We start from the raw sequence: 15,624 nt of genomic DNA, 5'->3' as shown, positions 1-15,624 counted from the left end.
GACCGTTAAGTGTCACGCTGGATGTAGTACGTCCACTTGGCATTTTTAATGACCTGGCATTGACTGGTATGGAGTGAAATTGGGTTTGACCCCAATATAATTTCCCACCCATTCCACGACGACACGTGGCACCTAACTCTGATATAAGCCCACCACTTTCTCCCCTTTTGTGAATGAAACCGTAAGCTCCCATAAATTAAAAAAATTGAGTTTTTCTTCTAAAGGCCAAAAACAACGTATTTAACCATTGAAATTAGGGTTTTTTGTTCACCCAATAGTTTTGTCCATGATTTCCACTGCAAATTGAATCTTATACAGTGCAAAGGCTGATTTTTTGTTAGATATTATGGAAATTAGTGTTTAAGGAGACCAAGTGGACTATGTCTAGCGTGGTACTTAACAGTCCCTTTAACAAAATTCCTAATGGATGGACTATTCCGTATATTTTTTGTTAGTTAATGGGAAAATTTGAAATATTTTATAGTTCGTGTACCAACTTGAAATGCACGTACCCTATAGTTGGTGGATATAAATGTACTTAAGTCTTAAAAATATATTAATTTTTATAAAGTAATTAGTTTATATATTGCTTTAATACCTATTATAGACTAAACCAAACCCTCTACTATAGTATTGTTGCCACTTTATGTACAATTTGTTTTACTTGAAATTTGAAATGAATACCAAGTTGTAGCTCGCAAGTATACGAATCGCTTGAGGTAAGCATAGCTAATAAGTACGAGGTCGTTCCCTATCTTTTGTTATATTTGTTGAGGTAAGCTTTTGTTATATTTTCTACGTTGTGTTTTGTCTATTCACTGGCTTCCATATCTTGGACCTTCTAGAAGGTTACCTGTAAGTTAAATTTGTGTTTTAGGATGGTTTTGGTTAAGTTTTTAGCTTGTCAAGAAGGGAGCTAACAATTGTTTTGGTTACCACTAAACCACTAAACCACATCAATATTTGGTTTTGGTTACCACTAAACCACCAATTGTTTGTTTAAAAGATTTCCCAATAAATATATTTATAATAATAGTAGGTAATAAATTGCCATTAATACATTTAATATATTAGATGATTATATTTTTTTGGTAAATATATTAGAGGATCATTATTCATTAGTTAAAACATTAAAACCCTATAACTTCTCTCTCTCTCTCTCTCTCTCTCTCTCTCTCTCTCTCTCTCTCTCTCCCCTCTATCCCTATCTTTCTCTCATCTCTCTTTCTCAAATCTCTATCTTCGGTGTCTCCATCGCAATTTTTCAGAAAGCTTGCATCCCGTTTCTTCACCTCTCTTTCTCTTTCTCTCTCTCTCTCTCTCTCTCTCTCTCTCTCTCTCTCTCTCTCTCTCTCTCTCTCTCTCTCTCTCTCTCTCTCTCTCTCTCTCTCTCTCTCTCTCGTCTCCCTCTCTCGCTGGCGGCAGATCTCGGCCCTCACAAGGTCATTTCTCTCTCGCCTTTTTCTCCGGTGTAAAACTGAAATCGAACCATACCGAACCGGTAACATCGGTTAATCGACCTTGTCGGTTGAAGGGTCTCCGGTTAGTTTTTGGTCTCCGTTCTTCCAAGACCGACATTGTCGGTTTGGTTGTCAGTTTCAGCCACATGGTTCGAGTTTCGAACCGTGCCCACCCCTATCCATGATCAGTTTTAAATCACGTGACTGATTAACATGTGAAGTGTCCCCTAACATACATGGGACGTAACTGTTTATTCCCTCCATTCTGGTAGATCATGGCTTGATCATCTATATAAATACTTACTGTCAATTTTCATCAAGACACATAATTGCCAAACAAAAATTTATCTGTACGTAATATATTCTTCTTCCCACTTAGCAGTTATATATAAATACAAATTCTCTCTGCAGGACGTCCATTCTTTAACTACGAATATGGGTATTTCTATGACATTTTGTCTTTTTTAGGCTATTTTTTACAGGGTTCAACATGTTAGGGTATAGAGTTTTATATTTTAGATTTTAACTCTTGAATTTTGGGCTGTAGCCCAAAACTTGGGAGTTAAAACCTAAATCCTAATCAATAAACTGGAATTCAAAATCATGAGAGTTAAAACTGATTAAGGAATATGTTTCCTTGATGATTTATACCCTAAATAATTAAATCATGTCAAGTGTAAGATCAAATGGTGAAAAAAGAGTCATAAAACATATGCGTTTGTTCTTTAACTACGTCTGCAGAGAGAATTTTTGTTATATATAGGAGTACAAATATAGAGAATAAGGAAAGAAAACAAATCTTCTAATTGTACTAGGACAAGAACTCCTAATTATATTTTAATTACAACTCATACCAACACTTACTGAAAAAAGTTCTATAACCAATAAAACATGACTTCTCGTGATTCTCGATCGATCACTTGTCACTCAAATAAATAAGAGATAAAAGCTATGACCCTTCTAATCAAAATACAGAAAATGGGAAACATTATAAAACTTTACATTATCCACATATGATTGTTGTTTTACATATATGATGGTTATTTATATATTTATTTATGTGCAGATATGAATCCAAAGTTATTGAAGATATTGTACAAAATAGCTTCACTCAATTAAATCAAACAATGTTAAGTGTATCAAAGGATTTAGTTGCAGTGGAACTCCAGCAGCAGCAACAAGCTAGTGGAAGAGGCTGAGGCTTCCATGCAAGAAGCTGAGGACTACTTGGACTCGGTGATGGAGAGTGTCATGGATGAGTTTAGACGTTTTGAAGAGAAAATTGAGAACATGTCCAGAGCTGAAGTGGACAGCTTGATTAAGACTGCTGAGAGTGCAAGGAAGATGGGAAAGTCGATGGAAAATGCAGCCTCTATGGCTTCCAAGAGGTATATTGAGGCTGCACTCAACTTTGCCACTGCTTCCATGAAATCAGCTTGGAAGGGAATTTCAGCTAACAAGGTTCACCCTTCTTAATTAAATTCATTAATTGGGATTATGTAAAGCCAATTTGGTGTGTAATGTGTATTACATTGCTTACTTTAATTATTTATTAGAAATTTGCTTTACGTGAGAGTTGTTGAGTAGCCTAGTTTAAAGTACAGTCGAATTATTCACAAATTCACAAGTACTCAAGTTCGATTTCCTCTCTCTCCAAATAAATTTTTTTTTGCTTTAAGTAAGTGGTTTCCCAAGAATTGGCATACTGACACTTCAGCTCAAAAAAGAATTAGAAATGAAATCTTCTACATATATCATACATTTGGGAATAAAATTTCTTTTTATATTTTTTGTGTTTTTCTCTAATTTTGTCGGACGGGTGAATGAGATTTCATGTATATATGTAACGCCCCGAACCTCGAGCCCATAACTACACTGAAACTTTGTCATTTAAATCTCTTTTCAAAGAATGAGTCATGCGCTTAACATAATAAATAAATACATTTGATAAATCAGAGTGTGAACCCAAAGCATTTATGTAAAATTCACTATATAAAATCGGTTAAATCAAATTAAAATGGGTCCCGCTGCCTCGTCTTTTCCCCACTGCTTCCTCAGTTTGCTTAACCTGCAAAATAACTACAACCACACTGCACCATATCCATGGTACACCGGGTCATTCAAACAAACAACCCGGTAAGCTCACTAGAGCTCGTATGAGTGAAATGACTTAAACAATAAACCTCAATAAAATCCTCAACTTCCATGCTTAATAATAATCCATAATAATATCCATAAATATTCAATCACACAATAATTTCATCACCAATCATCAAGATAAATCATAAATCTCGTATTCAAATCAAATCCCATCAATAAATAATAATCATCATTCTGGCAAATCAATTGCCTAAACGTCAACTATTAACCTCAATTTCGAATGATTCACATCCTAACTCATAACCTCAATGCATAATCCATTCATCATTGTCCATCCTCAAGATTCAAGCCTAGACTTTACCAAGTCCTAGCCAAACCAAATCCTAGCAAACAAATGCACACAAGCACACAAAGCAACGAAATAGATGATCTAATTTCACTCACAGTTTAACCACGCAGAAAGACCGGAATGCCCTTCTTGGCTCCTTTGCTTGGATATCAAATCCGGCAGCATAACGGCATCGAGAATGAGAATTCTCGAGCCCGTGTACCTGTTAAGACCAAACAACCAAATAAATACACACAGAATTCACAATTACGCCACTGAACGACCGAAACGGGCGGCCGCCACCACACACGGTGGCTGCCCCACCCCAAACAACACACCAAAATTCACAGAAACTCACCCAAAGCGTCACTGGACAATGAAATTGACTTATGGGACTTCCGAAGAGGTAGAAACGCAACAAATAACCACCAACCTGCCGCCACACAAGGCGGAGCTACAGTGACCGTGGCTGCAAATTAGGGAAATTGGATTCGAATCACAAATGGCTCAAACAAAGTGCACAGACATGAAGAGCATGTTGAGAGGATGAAGCATGATACCTCACTCGACTGAAAACACCGCCAGATTCGCCGGAAAAGCCGTCGGAGCAGCAGCAACATGGTGGCGTCGAATCACCGTCGTGGAGCGTCACCGGGGTGAGAGAAATGCACGGGAAGACTCGCCGTGGCCTGGGGAAGAGGACCCAGGTGGTCCAGCGCCGCGATTTGGCCAGAAAATGCAGATCGCCGGCGAGGAGAGGCTCGGCTATTCCGCGTCGTTCCTTCGTCGTGGGTGATCGGCCGGAGAGACGGAGTCCACAGGGAGAGAGAGGGGAGGGTGGTGAGCACAGTGGGCCAAACACCCAGCCCAGTCGCCACCAGACACGCCGCGAGGGTGAGGGGCGAGAGAGACGCGAGAGAGAGAGAGAGAGAGAGAGAGAGAGAGAGAGAAAAGTCTGACTTTTTGGGTTTTAAAACCCACTTTCGTAAAAATTACAAGTTTGCCCATTACTTCAAATGCCCGTAACTTTCAAACGGTAACTCGGATCGACGCGTGCTTCGTGTCTACGAACTCATGGACTCGAGACCTATCCAACGTGCCAAAAGTCAAAATCAAAAGTCCACTACATTTAAAAGTCAACTTTTTGTCACGCCCAATTTAACACAAAATTTAAAAATTAACCCAAAACCTTTTTAAATTCCAAATAAATTCTCAAAATCCTTAAAATAAATATTCAAAATATTTAAAATAATTATCTGGAAAATACGGGGTCTCACAATATAAATGTTTGATACATCGGTTTTCGGTTGGAAACTGTTGCAAGAAGGCACATCATACAACGGTTGCAAGTTCATTGTTCCAAATGATTTCCCTTGATGATGTTAACATTCCTAATAAATATACATTCACAAAATACTTAGCTCAAGTTTAAACTAATCCACAATAATAAAAGCTTTTGAAATTTATAAAGTACCAAATCATATAAGGTATTTCAAGGTAGTAATTGTATATATCTAGCTTACTACCTTAACTCAATGTCATACACAAAACCAGCTAGCCATCCCATACACAAAAACCAGTCATCTATCTAATTTAGCAAGCCTATCAATCATTAATATCCCCCAAGCTAATCTAGCTAAACACATGACCTACAAAATCAAGTTAACAATACTAGCTGTCATGCAAAAATCCAACATGTAGTCTACATATACTGCCCCAAAGAGTTTGCCCATTCAGCTCAGACTTCATCAATATCTTCTTGGGTATAAGTGTACGTCGTTGTCCTTCCTCCATTCCTATCTCAACAATATATATATATATATATGTATATTGTTGAGATAGAAATGGAGATGGAAGATGTTCTTATAGATCAGACTGTCATTAAATTGATTGACTTTTAGCAATCAAAAGATGTAGTGATAACAGAAACTTTATGACATTACTTGAAAGAACATGCAGAAAGCATGCTTTGAACAAAACAAGTTCAACTCATAAATATTGTGATCTACACAAGTTAGTTTCTTTTTTTATAATATATATTAGATTTCTAAAAAAAAAAAAAAGTCAATGCCATATATTATGCCACAAGCAAAAAGTCTGGTGATAATTGCAATTTGAGTTGAACAATTTTTTGAGCCTCAAACATCTCATTGTGTCTAATCAAGGTCCATGCTTGAGCATTAAGAACAAATTGTGCATCGTAGTGGAGAGGTCACAGCTTCTTACACATATAAAATTAAATGGTTTTATTTATGGAGAAAAATAAAAGAGAAGGTAAAATGAATTGCATATAACACAAAACCTAGATCATTTGTTTCTTTCATAATGAATTTTATTCTTCATATTTTTTGCTCCATGATGCAATAATTTATTCCTCATTTTACAGTACCATGGAGCACAAAATGATGTACTATAATTTGACTGTGCTACCTCTTTTATCAACATGTTGTTATCATTTTAAAAATGATCAATTTATTGTTTCCTTTTTTGTTTGTTAGCTATATATTATTCAATTTAAGAATTCATCAGACTCTATAAATGAATTTCATATTTCATCAATGTGTAAAACATTAATGTCATGCTCCTTTATTTTGTACAGCTATAAATAATGCTGTAATTACTGTAAAACTCTTTCCAAAATGTGAGTTTTAAGACTTTTACTAAAAGAAAAACTTGCTTTGTAGGTGCTCCTATCTTGGTGTTGGAAAGGATCTGTTGAAATTGCTTTATCGGTCTATTTAATTCTGTTAAGCAAGAGGTCAGTTTCTATCAAATATCTTTCAATTGTTCACTGAATTTTTAATATCATCAAAGTGTAAAAGATCAGTGTGATGCTTCTTAATTCTGTGTGCTAATGTCTGTAAAAGTGTTTTTAAAATATGAATTTTACAAGTTTTACTAAAAAGAAAATTTATTTTGTAGGTGTTGTTATCTTGGCCTTGCAAAGGATGTGCTGAAATTGTTTTCTCAGTGTGTATAATTTTCTGAAGCAATAGGTGAGTTTTTATTAAATATCTTTGAATTTTTCATTTTCAATTCCAGTATCTAGTGAACTTGAAAACACAAAAAAATGGACTGACTGATTTCCATCATCATTGCTAATATAAAGAAATAGAAACTAGCATCATGTCAGTCACTAAAATTTAAAACTCAATAGGCAAATGTCTTGCATCAAGTTTTAGCACTCCATTGCACTTTTGCCACATACGCATGTGAAAGTCTTTTTCATTAATCTCAATGTCATCATCAGGCCTTTACTTCATGCCAAGGCTTTGTCTGATCTAGTGTTTCCAAAGTCCAAACTCTTCATTCCCTCTATCCACTGCAGTAAAAAGTTTTTTTTACTTGCTTATCAACCCACCATTCAGATTAACTTAATTAACACAGCAGAATGAAAACACAAATTTCCAACCAGAGCAAACTTCAGTTCTAGCTTCACATTCAAGAAATAACAAAAAAAAAAAGTTTAATTGCTAAAGAGACAATATTATGTGTTAGTCTTTTTCTTTCCAGGACGTCCTTTAATTACTAACCTTCTAATATATATTATATATTAGTATTTTTGGGTGTACTATACTGCCGTTTTATTTTTGTTTTTCGTTTTGGTTTGTATCAGCCTTAATTTAAAAGGTAAAGCATGCATGTTCAATTTAGCTTACTCCTCTAAACATTTATACCACATGTTCTTTGCAAATGTCAATTTAATTTGTGCCATAAAAATAATATGAATAATAAAACTCAATATCAACTAATTTTAACGTAACAAGTGCTCATTTTTTAAAAAAAAATTCACTCTTAAAGCTATCAAATTTCTGCTTTGTAGGAGTTCATTTCCTGCTTTTGTGATGGTTGTGTTCAAATTTCTGTGTCGATCTATTCTCGCGCATTAAGCAAAAGGTAAGTATCTGTTCAATCTGTTTTGGAAATGTTTTATTTACAATATCATTACAATGTGCATGTGTTATTTTTGCAAATAATCTATAATTTAAAGATATTGCTACATATTTATACATATTTTTTTTTCCAGCCATCAATCTACTGCTTGCGATATTTTGGTTTGAATGCAATGTATCAAAAGCCTAGGCTTTGTGATAGAACTCTAATAATAGAACAAGGCCATAGTTCAAATTAATATAGCAATTAGCACTGAAATAGCTAGCAAACAAGTATGTGATACTATTTCTAGCAGTACCTATAAAAAAAAAAAAAAAAACTCATAATAAAAGACAAAAAACTGTTGAGAATGGATTGTTTAGCTATGTAAATGCACTTGAAACAAGCACAGATCAAATCCTTTTAGATCAACTGGATTCTGACATGTGATGCTTTCGTCTTTGATGAAAGTGATTTTGATTATGGTATTGGAGTTTCCAGTTCCTCAGTCATTTCTCATTCTCATGCTTTGGCCTCTGATCAAAGTCATTTTGATTTGGCTATTGCAGCTTCCACTTCCTCACTTATTGAGGATACTTCAAATCAGGTGAATAGGGGTCAAGCACATTATGATAAGAAGAGACAAAGTATGTCTTCTTTTTTGTTCCAACTTTCTTTCCAATTTCAACATTGTTGGTCTATTAGTCGTCATACTTTATATTTCTGATTTTTTCCTGTTTTCTACGTGTTTTTTTTTTATAGGAAGTGTACGTTGACGAATATGTTGATTTTGGAAATAAGAATTATAAGTGTATTTACTGTAATGCATTGTTTTGGTTAAAGGAATGCATTCAAAGAAAATCTAAAAAAAATGAGCCTTTATTCACTCTTTGTTGTCAAGAAGGAAAGATCAAACTTCCAATTGTCAAGCCAACACCTCCTTCTTTAGACTTTACTTAATCCTGCTAAAGGTCAATCAAGTTTGGCATTTAGGGAGAACACTAGAGCATATAACTCTATGTTTGCATTCAGTTCAATGTGAGCCATAGTTGATACTTCCATTAACAATAGACAGGGCCCTTACATCTTTAAAATTAGCGGTCAAGTTCATCATTTAATAGGTTTATTACTACCACCTAAAGGAGAGTGTCCAAAATTTGCCCAACTTTACATTTATGATACCAATAATAAAGTGATTAATTGCCTTAGTGTTGTTAACCGTCTTCAAACTGATCAAAAGTTGGATGAAAATATTGTTAAAGGTCTCATCAGCATATTTGATGAATCAAATGAATTGGTTAAATTTTTCCGCACATGAGAGACAAATTTGAACAAAATTCTCTTTCTAATGTCAAAATCAGATTGTTAGGTAGGCAGCCAAATGACACTATATAGTATGAACAACCAACATGTGATGAAATTGGTGGTCTGATTATGGGAGATATAGGTCTTTTTTATTCAAATAGAGATATTGTAATAAAATTGCAGGATGGGGAATTGAAAAGGATAACAAAATTACACCCAAAATTCATGTCTTTACAGTATCCTATTCTCTTCCCTTATGGTGAAGATGGTTATAGACCTGATATCAAATGGAATAATGCTTTTAAAAATCATGAAATGAAAAGAGAGAGAGTGTCTATGAGAGCTTTTATGGCTTATCAAATTCAAGAGAGAGAACTTGAGTTTAGTACATATTGTTAAAAGGTGGAAGATTATTTGAACAATTTTTGGTAGATGCTTATGCAACACTTGAGGAGGACAGATTAGATTATATTCGAAAAAACCAAAAAGTTTTGAGGAGTGAGATATTTAAAGGCATTTATGATGTAGTTTCAAAAGGTGATAAAAATGCTAATGATGTAGGTCAAAAAGTAATATTTCCAAGCTCATATACTGGAAGTGCTAGACACATGATAAATAACTACTAGGATGCTATGGCAATTTGTAGAAAATATAGAAATCCTGACCTATTCATCACATTTACTTGCAATGTAAAATGACCTGAAATTGTGAGAGAGTTGGATAGAAAACCTGGATACAAAGCAGAAGATAGACATGATATTATTTCAAGAGTGTTCAAAATGAATGATTAATTATATCAAATCAGGTAAACCTTTTAGAGAAACTGTAGCAGGTACATTTTAAAAACCTAACAAGCTTCTTTAAATTACTTTATTTCTTTTCTGATGATAATCAAACTAATTACATTTATATTCTTTTGACTTATTGTAAATAGAAATATGTGCAATTGAATTTCAAAAAAGAGGATTGCCTCACTGTCATTTGTTAGTCTGGTTGGAACATCAATACAAGTGCACTTCACCAGTAGATTTAGATAGCATAATTTCTGCCGAAATACCAGATAGGACTGTGTATCCAACTCTTTACAATATTGTGAATCAATTTATGATTCATCGTCCCTGTGGAGAATTGATTTTTGAATCTCCTTGCATGCAAGGAGATAAATGTTCCAAGTTTTTCCCAAAACAGTACAAGAGTGAAACAGTTTTGGACACAGATGGCTTTCCTGTGCATAGGCGTTGTGAAAATCTAGACAAATTTGTGTTAAAAAATGCAATTAACATTGACAATAGATTTGTAGTGCCTTGTATAATTCAGAATTATTATTAAAGTACAATGCTCATATCAATGTTGAATCATGTTGTCAATCAATGCTCATAAAGTATCTTTTTAAGTATATAAGCAAGGGTTCATATAGAGCTAGAGTTGTTGAAAATAAACCAAAAGATGAAATTTCCGTATAAAGCTGTTTGGAGGTTGTTTCAATGCCCAATTAATCTTAGGGAACTTGCTGTAGAGCGATTGCCAATACATTTGCCTTTAGAGCAAAATATTTTTTTTAGCACTAATCGATCACTTGAGTCAGTAGTTAATCGAGAAGGTGTTCAGGTTACAATGCTTACAAGTTGGTTTGAAGCAAATAAAATTTATCCTAAGGCACAAGATGTACCTCATGCAGAATTCCCTTCAAAATTTGTATGGGATTCTCGCAATAAAATTTGGAAACCTAGACAAAGAGGAAGATGTTTAGGTAGAATTGCTTATGTTCATCATACATCTGGTGAATTGTATTATCTAGGGATGCTTTTGAATTTGCAGAAAGGTGCCTTAAACTTCGATGATATCAAAATTGTTAATGGCACTAAACATTTGTCATATCAATCTGCATGCCAATCTCTGGGTTTATTAGGTGATGACAAAGAATGGATTGAAGCCTTAAGAGATGTTATTAGTAATAGCAACATGCTCTGAATTAAGACAGCTATTTGTTACAATCATTTTGTTTTGTGATGTGGCCAAGCCTAAACTGCTTTTGGATAATCATTGGCAAAATATGTGTGAAGATATTTTGTACAAACTTAGAAAGAGTTTTGACATGCCAAATCTAATTGTGCCAGCTGAGTATGAGCTCAAAAATTCTTTTTTGTATAAGTTAGAACAACTTTTTAATACATCATCTAGCTCTTTAAAAAATCATAATCTTCTATTGCCTAATGAAAATAGAATGTTAGAAATAAAAAATAAACTTTTGACAGAAGAGCTAAATTACAATAATACATGAATTACAAAATGAATACTTGACCTTAATCTCACAGCTAAACAGATAGCAAAGAAATATCTATGATTTTGTCATAGCTGCTGTGAATGAAAAAAAAAAAGGAGGCCTAGTTTTTGTTTATGGACATACAGGAACTGGCAAAACTTTTTTGTGGCACACAATCATAAGCAAAATTAGATTTGAGGGCAAAATTGTTTTGGCTGTTGCATCATCAGGAATATCATCTTTGTTACTACCTGGAGGTAGAACAGCCCATTCTAGATTTAAGACTCCGTTAAATGTTACAGATTCTTCTATATACCAGATAAAAAAAGGAACAAATCTTGCCAAATTAATTCAAAAAACTCATTTAATTATTTGGGATGAAGCACCTATGAATCATAAATATTGTTTTGAGGCATTGGACAAATCATTGTGTGATATCTTATTAGAGATACATGCATGATTCATGTAATGCCAAACCATTTGGTGGAAAATCTGTTTTGTTAGGAGGTGATTTTAGACAAATCTTGCCAGTAATTTCATGGGGAACAAGAGAGGAAATAATAGATGCCTCCTTTAATAACTCTTATTTATGGCCTCACTTTAATATATTTTTTTTGAAACAAAATATGAGATTGTCAAAAAAAGGTTCGGACATTATTGAAAAGCAAAGAATAACAGATTTTTCCAACTGGATTCTTAAAGTTGGAGTTGCTAAAATCAATGATATAGATTATTTAAATGATCAGGAAGCATCTTGGATAGAAATTCCTGAAGATTTGCTCATTCAATCTGACAAGACCGCCCCCGGATTCCTCCCTGAAACCCGGAGAGGTCCTGCGGGAATCCAAAATCAAGGAAAATTCTGCCGAAAATTCAGCAGAACCTCCCCTGAAAATGGACTAACCCAAAATTTCAAGACCTGTTAAAAAATCACTTCTAAATCATGAACCACCTCTACCACAACCAAATAGGGTCTCAGACCCAATAATTTCATAGAAATCCAACTTAAAATTGTAGAGTGGTTATCAGAGCTGCTATTCTATTATAAGGAATTTTTAGAAGAATAAAATGTTGCCTACAGGGTCCGACTAGGGAGATGGATGTAACTGCCTCGACGTTATTGGCTCGACCTCCACCAAAGCTACTACCTGGGGGACAATTTAAGACAAAACAAGGTAAAACGGTGAGATAGGCTCAGTGAGTGGACAGTTTAATGAAAATGAAATCAAAAGTAACCATCCTGTTTCAGAAAAACCTTCAAAACAACATTTAGCTCTAAGACCTCACGTCACTCTTTGAAATCCCTCAGTTTTAAAACCATTTCTAATCTTTAAGAGTGTAATAAAACTAAAGGACTCAAGGAAAAGATATTTTCAACCACATTTCTCAAAAGCCAACCATCTAAATTAGTAAAGTCATAAAAATAATTATATCAAAATCCTTATAAATCTCGAAAAGTATTTCTCAATTAAAATTCATATTTAAACTCTTGAAGATACCAATTTCATTTTCCCACCATGCTATATACCCTGAATAACCTGGCCATACACCTGTGCGGAATTCCTGCATCGTACAGGCAGGCAATATCCTGGCCATACACACGCGTGGAGTAAATCCAACACGTGCAGCAATATCCTGGCCATACACACGTGCGAATAAAATCGGCACGTGCAGGCAAACCTAGTCGTACGTGCACGCAGAGCGGCCCCCAAAGGGCGAAGCAACCCGACACACGGCCCAAAGCCTATATGTGTGCCGTGATGGGTCCCAAAGACCTATCCAAACCGATAATCTGGAGGGTACTGCAAAGGGTGGTTTGAAAACCAATAACTCAAAAACACATAATCCAAATCTCAAATCCTTTAATTTTTCTTCCAAAACTCTTCTTAACAAAACCAAACTCATCAAAATCCATTTCCTTAACTTGTAATATCCCATAACAAATATACATAAACATTGAGACGAAGAATACGAAATATAAACGATCTTTCCATAACCAAGTTGAAATTAAATACGCCATTCCAAATTATAGTACGTACTTTTAATATAAATTCATATATGAAAGCACGCTAAAATATTTATTGATCGTGAAATTTATGAAATCCAAGATAAGTGTATTGAGTTAATATAAATGATTATTTGATAGACATTTAAAATTTAAAACTCAAAATGAATTCAAGTTAAGCCAAAGAAACTGAAACCACATAAAAATATAAATTATTAAAATTCAAGGTCAACTCACAGTGATAGCCCTAGCTTCGATCCTCCGCCGGATCGTTGCGAACCCCGGTCGTCTCGCCTATAACACAAACGATAAAATATGAAATTAGTCTCGACTCCAATACATTTACTTTTGTGTGTGTTAATCCTAATGTCCCGCTAAACTCACGCTCAAGTAACGGTTATAAATCATCTTCCTCAAAACTATACGCTCTCTAAACTATTCCTCAACCATCTCGAAACTTCCCGGCTCACACCAACGTCACCCACACTTCTAAAACCAATTTTTAAATCTCGAAAATAAATCTACGTAGCTGCCCTCAATCGAGTACATTGTCCAAGAGTAAGTTCGGTATCTAAAGACTGTCCGATTATGATCCAAAATTGAAATTCCCTTCAACCCAAGGGGCATCCACCTATTCAACAAAATCCAACTCATTAACGATCTGTTTTACACATTAACTAAGGGAAGTGGTGGCTGGGTGGTTGAAACCACCGTTGTAGCCGCTCAAGGTGGCGGTAATAAACCAAAATCCACCATTTCTCCAAAATTTCTCTAATTTTTCCGTTCTAACAACAAAAAAATGGAGTTCCTAGAGATGAAACTTATCCAATAAAACAACAAGAACACACTCTAATCCAATAATCCATGAAATTTCGAAATGGCCCTAAAATCCCATAATTTGAAGTTTCAAATTTCTATATTTTTCAGAGCTAACAAACCTGAGGAAATGTAAATCCAAAGAAAGAGGAAGAAAACCCACTTACAAGGGAGGTGATTGGCGCCGGATATCAACCGAAAATTTGGCGAAACAGAGGGGAGCCAAACCGCTGGGTTTTCTAGGTTTTCTGTGCGTGCGGGCTGGGCTAGCTGGAGGAGGAGCTGGCGAGCTGGCCGGCGTCGGGGACGCACGCCGGTGACCTCAGGTGGCTGAAGATGGCTGGGCGAAGAGAAGAGTGGCGGCTGAGGATTTTCTGGCTTGTTCGCTCGAGTGTGAGGGCTGAGCTGCAAGGGGGTGATTGGGAGATGGTGGTCGGTGCGGTGGGGACACGCCAGTGAGGCTAGGTCGGCTGGTGGTGGTCGGCGGCGAGAGTGGTGGACGTTGGTTGATGTGCAGGGGCGGGTTGCGGGAGAGGAGAAAACAGGGAGAGAGTGCGGGGAGAGAGAAGAAATAGAGGGAGAGAGAGTGTGTAGAATATTCTAGAGAGAGAGAGAGATCCTCTTAAAAATATGATTTTTAAACCCAATTTGTCAATTTTACGAAATTGCCCCTCGCTTCAAACATCCATATCTCTCAAACCATAACTCAGATCAACGCGTGCTACATGTCTATGAAATCGTGGGCTCGAAACCTTTCCAACAGACCCAAAGTCAAAATCGAAAGCCCATTTATTTTAAAAGTCAACTTGGATCAAGCCCCAAATTAAAACAAAAATAAAATAAATAAAAATTTTAAATCCGAACCCTTTTTATTTTCCAAATAAATCTCAAAATCTTTAAAATACAAATCAACATTCTTTAAAGACCTCTTAAAAACATAGTTAAATAAAAATTTAAATTTCTAGTAGGAAATTTGGGTCGGGTCGTTACACAACCATCCAAAAATCCCATCCATTCAGTTTTCTTAGCAACATATATACCCAAATTTTGACAATAATTTTGACAACATTGCTTATCTAAGAGAGCGAACCATCATTACACCTAGAAATTCAACAATTACAGAGATAAATAATTTTGTGATAAATTTAGTACCTGGAATTCATCGGACTTATATGAGTTCAGATTCTTTGTGCTCATTATCTAGCAATTTTGAAAATCTTAGTGTAATGTACCCTGTAGAATTTCTTAACCAACTTGAATTTAGCGGTTTGCCTACACACATTTTGACTTTAAAAATAGGCGTGCCTATCATGTTACTAAGAAATTTAAATCAAGGCTCAAGGCTTTGTAATGGAACAAGATTAGTCATCACTCAAATGCTTGACAAAGCCATTGAAGCAAAAATTGTCACTGGTAATAACATTGGCCACAAGGTATTCATACCTAGAATTATTCTTTCTGCCACCGAAAAAAA

General features: G+C 35.2%; 1 long non-coding RNA gene across 1 annotated transcript; it reads right to left on the bottom strand.

The window, feature by feature from the left end:
* Positions 1 to 12,309: 12,309 nt before the first annotated feature.
* LOC147280024 (uncharacterized) lies at positions 12,310 to 14,707 on the bottom strand. Its single transcript, XR_015123602.1, has 3 exons — positions 14,318 to 14,707; positions 13,572 to 13,628; positions 12,310 to 12,477 (listed from the first exon to the last, which is right to left on the bottom strand). It is a non-coding gene; the product is annotated as an uncharacterized LOC147280024 (long non-coding RNA).
* Positions 14,708 to 15,624: the final 917 nt, after the last annotated feature.

Source organism: Dryas octopetala, chromosome 7 (assembly GCF_963921425.1).
Source record: "Dryas octopetala chromosome 7, drDryOcto1.1, whole genome shotgun sequence".
In the NCBI taxonomy this organism is placed as follows: Eukaryota; Viridiplantae; Streptophyta; class Magnoliopsida; order Rosales; family Rosaceae; genus Dryas; species Dryas octopetala.
Note: the sequence above shows the minus strand (reverse complement) of the source record. Positions and strands in the feature narration are given on the sequence as shown.